Here is a 10,678-nt window from a genome sequence, read left to right as displayed (position 1 = left end):
CAATGGCCTTGCATTCTCCTTTTGGATTTTCTTCTGTATTGCTTGGGAGAATACTAGGAGGAATTTCAGTGACCCTTTTACTCAGCTGGCCCACTTGTGCCTCCAAATTTCTGATGGAGGACCTTGTTTCATTCATGAAACTCAGAGTGGTCTTAGATAGATCAGAGACTAAGTTTGCTAAATTAGAGGTATTTTGTTCAGAGTTCTCTGTCTTTTGCTGAGTGGATGATGGAAAAGGTTTACTATTGTTAAAACCTGTTCCTTCCACCATTATTAAAGCCTTGTTGAGGCTTTTGTTGATCCTTTCATGAGAAATTTGGATGATTTCTCCATGATGAGTTATAGGTGTTTCCATAAGGTTCACCTAAGTAATTTACCTCTGCTATTGCAGGGTTATCAGGATCATAAGCCTCTTCTTCAGAAGGCGTCTCTTGAGTACTGTTGGATGCAGCTTGCATTCCATTCAGACTTTGAGAAATCATATTGACTTGCTGAGTCAATATTTTGTTCTGAGCCAATATGGTATTCAGAGTATCAATTTCAAGAACTCCCTTCTTCTGAGGCGTCCCATTGTTTACAGGATTCCTCTCAGAAGTGTACATGAACTGGTTATTAGCAACCATGTCAATGAGTTCCTGAGCTTCTGCAGGCATTTTCTTTAGGTGAATGGATCCACCTGCAGAGGTGTCCAATGACATCTTAGCTAATTCAGACAGGCAATCATAGAAAATATCCAGAATGGTCCATTCTGAAAGCATGTCAGAAGGACACTTTTTGGTCAGTTGCTTGTATCTCTCCCAAGCTTCATAAAGGGACTCACCTTCTTTTTGTTTGAAGGTTTGAACATCCACTCTAAGCTTGCTAAGCTTTTGAGGAGGAAAGAACTTGGCTAAGAAAGCCGTGACCAGCTTATCCCAAGAGTTCAGGCTATCCTTAGGTTGAGAGTCCAACCAGAGTCTAGCTCTGTCTCTTACAGCAAAAGGGAAAAGCATGAGCCTGTAGACTTCAGGATCTACTCCATTAGTCTTTACAGTATCACATATCTGCAAGAATTCAGTTAAGAACTGAAAAGGATCTTCAGATGGAAGTCCATGAAACTTGCAGTTTTGTTGCATTAGAGAAACTAGCTGAGGTTTCAGCTCAAAATTGTTTGCTCCAATGGTAGGGATAGAGATGCTTCTTCCGTGTAAATTGAAATTTGGTGCAGTAAAGTCACCAAGCATTCTCCTTGCATTATTATTATTTTCGGCTGCCATCTCCTTTTCTTGTTCGAAATTTTCAATAAGGTTGTCTCTGGATTGTTGTAATTTAGCTTCTCTTAGTTTCCTTTTTAGAGTCCTTTCAAGTTCTGGATCAGCTTCAACAAGAATGTTCTTGTCCTTGCTCCTGCTCATATGAAAAAGGAGGGAACAGAAAAAATAATAATAGGGATCCTTTTTACACAGTATAGAGGTTCCCTTATGTGAGTAGAAGAAGAAAAGAATGTAATGTAAAGAAGGGAAGAAGAGAAAATTCGAACACAGATAGAAGAAGGGGTTCGAATTTGGGTGAGAGGAAGTGTTAGTAGATGAATAAATAAATAGAAGGAGATGAGAGAGGGAGAATTTCGAAATTAATTAAATTAAAAATTAAAATTTAAAGTTAAATTTCGAAAATTAAAGTTGAAATTAAATTAAAATTAAAATAATTAGTTAATTAAAAAGGAATTTTGAAAAAGGAGAGAGGGAATTTTCGAAAATAAGAGAGAGGGGATTAGTTAGATAGTTTTGAAAAAGATATAATTGAAACAAAAAGATAAGATTTGAAAATCAATTTTAAAAAGATAAGTAGATAGGAAGTTAGAAAAGATATTTTAGAATCAAATTTTTGAAAAAGATAAAATTTTAAAAAGATATGATTTGAAAAAGATAAGATAAAAGATATTTTTGAAAAGATATGGTTGAAATTAGTTTTGAAAAATAATTGAATTTTAAAATCACAATTAATGACTTGATTCACAAGAAATCACAAGATATGATTCTAGAACTTAAAGTTTGAATCTTTCTTAACAAGCAAGTAACAAACTTGAAATTTTTGAATCAAAACATTAATTTATGATGATATTTTCGAAAATCATGAGGTAAAGATAAGAAAAAGATTTTTGAAAAATATTTTTTAAAAATTTTTGAAATTAATTAAGAAAATTGAAAAAGATATGATTTTTGAAAACGATTTGAAAAAGATAAGATTTTTAAATTAAAAATTTGATTTGACTAATAAGAAACAATTAAATTTAAAATTTTTTGAAAAAGTCAAATCTAATTTTCGAAAGTTATGAGAGAAAAAAGGAAAGATATTTTTTTATTTTTAAATTTTAATAATGAAAGCGAAAAACATGAAAAAGACTCAATGCATGAAAATTTTAGATCAAAACAATATATGCATGCAAGAATGCTATGAATATTTAGATGAACACCAAGAACACTTTGAAGATCATGATGAACACCAAGAACATATTTTTGAAAATTTTTAAGAAAAGACACACATGCAAGACACCAAACTTAGAAATCTTTCATTTTTAGAATCTAACAAACGAAAAATGCATATGAAAAACAAGAAAAGACACAAAACAAGAAAAACATCAAGATCAATCAAGAAGACTTACCAAGAACAACTTGAAGATCATGAAGAACACTATGAATGCATGAATTTTTCGAAATTTTTATGCAAACTTGAAAACATGCAATTGACACCAAACTTAAAATATGACACAAGACTCAAACAAGAAACACAAAAATATTTTTTTTGATTTTATGATTTTCTAAATTTTTTTTTGGTTTTTCGAAAAGTATTTGAAAAAGAAAAATAAGGATTCCAAAATTTTTAATATGAATTCCAGGAATCTTGCATTCTTAGTCTAAAGCTTTAGTCCAGGAATTAGACATGGCTCACTAGCCAGCCAAGCTTTCAATGAAAGCTCCAGTCCAAAACACTAGACATGGCCAATGGCCAGCCAAGCTTCAGCATGTAATATCAGAATATACTGCTCATTACTTATCAAATTAACTTGCCTCTATGCTGATGGTTTGGAAGCCTCAGTCCAAAAGAATTTAGACATGGCTTTACAGTCAGCCAGGCTTCAACATGCTTCATGAAACTCTAGAATTCATTCTTAAAAATTCTGAAGAACATAAAATAATTTAAAATATATTTTTTTTTCAAAAATTTAAAAGAAAAAAAAACAAAAACTTAAAATTAAAATAAAATTACCTAATCTGAGCAACAAGATGAACCGTTAGTTGTTCATACTCAAACAATCCCCGGCAACGGCGCCAAAAACTTGGTATGCGAAATTCTTACTCAGATCTTTGAATTTGTAAAATTATTTGTTCGTTCTTTTCCCTGGCAATGGCACCAAAAATGGGTGCACAGAACCATGGTCCAAACATAACTTCACAACTTCGCACAACTAACCAGCAAGTGCACTGGGTCGTCCAAGTAATAAACCTTACGTGAGTAAGGGTCGATCCCACGGAGATTGTTGGTATGAAGCAAGCTATAGTCATCTTGTAAATCTCAGTCAGGCGGATATTAAGTGGATATGGAATTTTCGAATATTAATTAATAAAGAAATAAACAGAAAAGATAGAAATACTTATGTAAATCATTGGTGAGAATTTCAGATAAGCGTATAGAGATTCGTTTGTTCCTTTGAACTTCTGCTTTTCCTGCTGTCTTCATCCAATCAATCCTACTCCTTTCTATGGCTGGCTTTATGTAAGGGCATCACCGTTGTCAATGGCTACATCCCATCCTCTATGTGAAAATGGTCCGATGCGCTATCACTGCATGGTTAATCATCTGGAGGTTCTCGATCATACTAGAATAGGATTCACCCTCCTTTTGCGTCTGTCACTACGCCCAGCACTCGCGAGTTTGAAGCTCGTCACAGTCATTAAATCCCTGAATACTACTCGGAATACCACAAACAAGATTTAGACTTTCCGGATTCTCATGAATGCCGCCATCAATCTAGCTTATACCACTAAGATTCTGATTAAGAGATCTAAGAGATACTCATTCAATCTGAGGTACAACGGTAGTGGTTGTCAGGCACGCGTTCATGGGGGAATGATGATGATTGTCACATTCATCACATTCAGGTTGAAGTGCGAATGAATATCTTAGAAGCGGAATAAGTTGAATTGAATAGAAAAATAGTAGTACTTTGCATTAATTCATGAGGAACAGCAGAGCTCCACACCTTAATCTATGGAGTGTAGAAACTCTACCGTTGAAAATACATAAGTGATAAAGGTTCAGACATGGCCGAGAGGCCAGCCCCCAAACGTGATCTCTATGATCCCAAAGATGAACTAAACAATCATAAGATGTCCAAAAGACTAGTAAAAAGTTCTATTTATACTAAACTAGTTACTAGGGTTTACAGAAATAAGTAATTGATGCATAAATCCACTTCCGGGGCCCACTTGGTGTGTGCTTGGGCTGAGCTTTAGCTTTCCACGTGCAGAGACTTCTTTTGGAGTTGAACGCCAGGTTGTAACGTGTTTCTGGCGTTCAACTATGGTTTGTGACGTGTTTCTGGCGTTTAACTCTAGACTGCAGCGTAGAACTGGCGTTCAACGCCCTTTTGCATCCTCTAAACTCGAGAAATAAGTATGAACTATTATATATTTCTGCAAAGCCCTGGATGTCTACTTTTCAACGCAACTGGAAGCGCGCCATTTTGAGTTCTGTAGCTTCAGAAAATCCACTTTGAGTGCAGGGAGGTCAGAATCCAACAGCATCAGCAGTCCTTCTTCAATCTCTGAATCTGATTTTTGCTCAAGTCCCTCAATTTCAGCCAGAAAATACCTGAAATTACAGAAAAACACACAAACTCATAGTAAAGTCCAGAAATGTGAATTTATCATAAAAACTAATAAAAACATCCCTAAAAGTAACTAGATTCTACTAAAAACATACTAAAATCAATGCCAAAAAGCGTATAAATTATCCGCTCATCATCCCTCAATTTCAGCCAAAAAATACCTGAAATTACAGAAAAACACACAAACTCATAGTAAAGTCCAGAAATGTGATTTTTGAATAAAAACTAATAAAAATATAATAAAAAGTAAGTAAAATATACTAAAACTACCTAAAAACAATGCTAAAAAGGGTATAAATTATCCGCTCATCACAACACCAAACTTAAATTATTGCTTGTCCCCAAGCAACTAAAAACAAAATAGGATAAAAAGAAGAGAATATACAATAAACTCCAAAAACATCAATGAAGATTAGTTTTGATAAGATGAGCGGGACTAGTAGCTTTTTGCTTCTGAACAGTTTTGGCATCTCACTTTTTCCTTTGAAGTTCAGAATGATTGGCATCCATAGGAACTCAGAATTCAGATAGTGTTATTGATTCTCCTAGTTTAGTATGTTGATTCTTGAACACAACTACTTTATGAGTCTTGGTCGTGACCCTAAGCATTTTGTTTTCCAGTATTACGACCGGATACATAAATGCCACAGACACATAACTGGGTGAACCTTTTCAGATCGTGACTCAGCTTTGCTAGAGTCCCCAGTTAGAGGTGCCCAGAGCTCTTAAGCACACTCTTTTTTCTTTGGACTACGACTTTAACTGCTCAGTCTCAAGCTTTTCACTTGACACCTTCACGCCACAAGCACATGGTTAGGGACAGCTTGGTTTAGCCGCTTAGGCTCGGATTTTATTCCTTTGGGCTCTCCTATCCATTAATGCTCAAAGCCTTGGATCCTTTTTACCTTTGCCTTTTAGTTTAAAGGGTTATTGGTTTTTTCTGCTTGCTTTCTCTTTTTCTTTCTTTTTTTTTATTTTTTGCCACATTTTTTCACAAGCTTTGTGTTTTTCACTGCTTTTTCATGCTTCAAGAATCAATTTTATGATTGTTCAGATTATCAATAACATGTCTCCTTTTTCATTATTCTTTCAAGAGCCAACAATTTTAACACTCATAAACTTCACTGTCAAAAATATGCACTGTTCAAGCATACATTCAGAAAACAAAAAGTATTGCCACCACATCAATATAATTAAACTATTTTCAAGATAGAATTCGAAATTCATGTACTTCTTGTTCTTTTGCAAATAAAAACATTTTTCATTTAAGAAAGGTGAGGGATTCATGGAATCATTCATAGCTTTAAGACATAGACTCTAAACACTAATAATCATGTAATGAAGACGCAAACATAGTCAAAACATAAACATAAAAGCAGACAACAGGAAAGAAAATAAATAAGGAGATTAAGGAACAGGTCCACCTTAGTGATGGTGGCTTCTTCTTCCATTGAAGAACCAATGGAGTTCTTGAGCTCCTCTATGTTTCTTCCTTGCCTTTGTTGAGGTCCATGAGTGGGATCTCTTGTTTGCTCTATCCTCTTTCTAGTGATGGACTTTTGAGATAAATCTCTCCATCTCCCATGACTTGGAGTTGGAAGCAACTGCCTTCCCTTTCCTCTTCCTAGAGGTTTCTCCGGCCTTAGGTGCCATTAGTGGTTATGGAAAGCAGAAAGTTGAGCTTTTCCACACCAAACTTAAAAGCTTTGCTCGTCCTCGAGCAAAATAACATAGAAGGGAGTAGAAGAAGAATGATGCAATTAATTTTGAAAACTTATTACTTTATGCAAGAAAAATTAAAAAGAGTTGAAAAGAATTTGAAAAGATATGTAAGTTTTGAAAACGTTTTGGAAGGAATTGAAAAGAATTGAAAAAGAATTAAAAGGAATTGAAAAGATTATTAATTTTTGAAACAGAAATTGAAAGATGAACGTTTAAAATATGTTTGATGCAAAAAATTATGAATTAAAACATGAAAAATTGAAAAAAATTGAATTGGAAACAAAATTACCTCCCTTGTGTCATCCTGGCGTTAAACGCCCAGAATGCTATCCAGTCTGGCGTTTAACGCCCACTTTACTGCCTCTTTGGGCATTTAACGCCAGTCAGGGTTTACTGGGCATTTTTTGGAATGCCCAGAATGCTGCCCATTCTGGCGTTTAACGCCCAGAATGATACCTTTACTGGCGTTAAACGCCCAGAATGATAGCCATTTTGGCGTTTAACGCCCAAAATGCCTCTTTACTGGCGTTTTAACGCCAGTGAGCTCTTTTTCTCTGTTATTCCTCTGCTTTATGTTCTGAACCTTCATTTTCTTGACTTGTTCACTGAAATGTATTAACAAAACATGAATAACAAAATTAAATAGACTTATATAATTATTATAAACATATAATTTTTAATAATGGCTGGATTGCCTCCTAGCAAGCGCTTCTTTACTGTCTTTAGCTGGACTTTATTGAGCTTTTAGTTTAGTCTCAGTTTTGAACACTCTTGCTCAACATTGCCTTCAGGATAATGTTTGACCTTCTGTCCATTAACAATGAAATTTTTGTCAGAGTCAATATCCTAAAGCTCTACATATCCATATGGTGACACACTTGTAATCACATATGGTCCCTTCCACTGGAATTTTAATTTCCCAGAGAACAATCTGAGCTCAGAGTTAAACAGCAGAACCTGCTGTCCTGGCTCAAAGACTCTAGATGATAGCTTTCTGTCATGCCATCTTTTTGCTTTCTCCTTGTAGATTTTAGAATTTTTGAAAGCATTTAGTCTGAACTCCTCCAGCTCATTCAACTGGAGTAATCTCTTCTCTCCAGCTACCTTGGCATCAAGGTTTAGGAACCTGGTTGCCCACTAGGCCTTGTGTTCTAGTTCCACTGGCAGATGACAGGCTTTTCCATACACAAGCTGGTATAGAGAGGTCCCTATAGGAGTCTTGAATGCGGTTCTATATGCCCACAGAGCATCATCCAGACTTCTTGTCTAATCCTTTCTACAGGTACTTATAGTCCGTTCCAGGATTCGCTTTAGTTCTTTATTCGAGACTTCAGCCTGCCCATTTGTCTGTGGATGATATGAAGTGGCCACTTTATGGTTAATTCCATATCTGACCAGAGCAGAGTCAAGCTGTTTATTACAGAAATGAGTGCCTCCATCACTGATCAGTATCCTAGGGACACCGAACCTACTGAAGATGTGCTTCTGGAGGAACTTCATTACTGTCTTAGTATCATTAGTGGGTGTTGCAGTTACAATTGCCTCTACCCATTTAGATACATAGTCTACTACCACCAGAATATAAGTGTTTGAGTATGATGGTGGGAAAGGCCCCATGAAGTCAATACCCTATACATTAAACAACTCAATCTCTAAGATCCCTTGCTGAGGCATGGCATAACTGTGAGGTAGATTACCAGCTCTCTGGTAACTGTCACAATTACGTACAAACTCTCGAGAGTCTCTATAGAGAGTAGGCCAGTAGAAACCACATTGGAGAACTTTTGTGGCTGTTCGCTCACCTCCGAAATATCCTCCATATTGTGATCCATGGCAATGCCATAGGATCTTCTGTGCCTCTTCTCTAGGCACACATCTACGGATTACTCCGTATGTACACCTCATAAACAGATATGGTTCATCCCACAAGTAGTACTTTGCATCAGAAATCAATTTTTTTGTTTGCTATTTACTGTACTCTTTGGGTATGAATCTCACAGCTTTATAGTTTGCAATGTCTGCAAACCATGGTACTTCCTGAATGGCAAAGAGTTGATCATCCGGAAAGGTTTAAGAGATCTCAGTAAGAGGGAGGGACGCTCCTGCTATTGGTTCTATCTGGGACATGTGATTAGCTACTTGGTTCTCTGTCCCTTTTCTGTCTCTTATTTCTATATCAAACTCTTGCAGAAGCAACACCCATCTTATGAGTCTGGGTTTTAAATCCTGCTTTGTGAGTAGATATTTTAGAGCAGCATGATCAGTGTACACAATCACTTTTGATCCTACTAAATAAGATCTTAACTTGTCAATGGCATAAACCACTACAAGCAACTTTTTTTCTGTGGTTGTGTAATTCTTCTGTGCGTCATTTAAAACACGGCTAGCATAATAAATGACATGTAGAAGCGTGTTATGCCTCTGTCCCAATACTGCACCAATGGCATGATCACTGGCATCACACATTAGTTCGAATGGTAATGTCCAATCTGGTGCAAAAATGACTGGTGCTGTGACCAGCTTAGCTTTCAGAGTCTCAAAGGCCTGCAAACACTCTGTGTCAAAGACAAATGGTGTATCAACAGCTAGCATATTGCTCAGAGGACTTGCAATTTTTGAAAAATCCTTTATAAACCTTCTATAGAATCCTGCATGCCCCAGAAAGCTTCTGATTGCTTTAACATTGGCAGGTGGTGGTAATTTTTTAATTACCTCTACCTTAGCTTGATCCACCTCTATTCCCTTGTTCAAAATTTTGTGCCCAAGAACAATTCCTTCAGTCACCATAAAGTGACATTTCTCCCAGTTTAAAACCAGGTTAGTCTCTTGGCACCTTTTCAGAACAAGTACTAGATGGTCAAGACAGGAGCTGAATGAGTCTCTAAATACTGAGAAGTCATCCATGAAGACTTTCAGAAATTTTTCTACCATATCAGAGAAGATAGAGAGCAAGCACCTCTGAAAGGTTGCAGGTGCATTGCACAGACCAAACGGTATCCTTCTGTAGGTAAATACTCCAGATGGACATGTGAATGCTGTTTTTTCTTGGTCTTGAGGATCTACTGCAATTTGGTTGTAACCTGAATAGCCATCCAAAAAGTAGTAGTATTTATGACCTGCTAGTCTCTCTAACATCTAGTCTATGACTAGTAAAGGAAAATGATCCTTCCTGGTGGTTGTATTGAGCCTTCTATAGTCAATACACATACGCCACCCTGTAACTGTTCTTGTAGGAACCAATTCATTCTTTTCATTATGAACCACTGTCATGCCTCCCTTCTTAGGGACAACTTGGACAGGGCTTACCCAGGGGCTATCAGAAATAGGATAGATAATCCCACCCTCTAGTAACTTAGTGACCTCTTTCTGCACCACCTCCTTCATGGCTGGATTCAGCCGTCTCTGTGGTTGAACCACTGGCTTAGCATCATCCTCCAATAGAATCTTGTGCATGCATCTGGCTGGGCTAATTCCCTTAAGATCACTTATGGACCACCCAAGAGCTATCTTGTGTGTTCTTAGCACCTGAATTAGTGCTTTCTCTTCCTGTGGTTCTAAAGCAGAGCTTATGATCACGGGAAAAGTGCCATCTTCTCCCAGAAATGCATATTTCAGGGATGGTGGTAGTGGTTTGAGCTCGGGTTTAGGAGGTTTCTCCTCATCCTGAGGAGTTTTCAGAGATTCTTTTATTTCCTCTGATTCGTCCAGATCAGGTTGAACATCTTTAAAAATGTCCTCTAGCTCTGATTCAAGACTCTCAGTCATATTGACCTTTTCTACCAGGGAGTCAATAATATCAGTGCTCATGCAATCTTTTGATGTGTCTGGATGCTGCTTAGCTTTGACAGCATTCAACTTAAACTCATCCTCATTGACTCTCAGGGTTATCTCCCCTTTTTGGACGTCAATGAGGGTTCGTCGAGTTGCTAGGAATAGTCTTCCTAGAATGAGAGTTGCACTCTTGTGCTCCTCCATTTCCGGCACTAAAAAGTCAGTGGGGAAGGCGAATGGCCTAACCTTGACAATCATGTCCTCAATTACGCCTGATGGAATTTTAATGGAGCCATCAGCAAGTTGGAGGTATAT

The 10,678-nt window shown here is 36.9% G+C and overlaps 1 non-coding gene across 1 annotated transcript; it reads left to right on the top strand.

The window, feature by feature from the left end:
- The first annotated feature begins 752 nt into the window (after positions 1-752).
- Positions 753-860, top strand: LOC148550410 (small nucleolar RNA R71). Its single transcript, XR_015893632.1, has one exon. It is a non-coding gene; the product is annotated as a small nucleolar RNA R71 (small nucleolar RNA).
- Positions 861-10,678: the final 9,818 nt, after the last annotated feature.

The sequence above is a fragment of the Arachis ipaensis genome, chromosome B7 (genome assembly GCF_059453495.1).
Source record: "Arachis ipaensis isolate K30076 ecotype BB chromosome B7, ASM5945349v1, whole genome shotgun sequence".
Classification (NCBI taxonomy): domain Eukaryota; kingdom Viridiplantae; phylum Streptophyta; class Magnoliopsida; order Fabales; family Fabaceae; genus Arachis; species Arachis ipaensis.
Note: the sequence above shows the minus strand (reverse complement) of the source record. Positions and strands in the feature narration are given on the sequence as shown.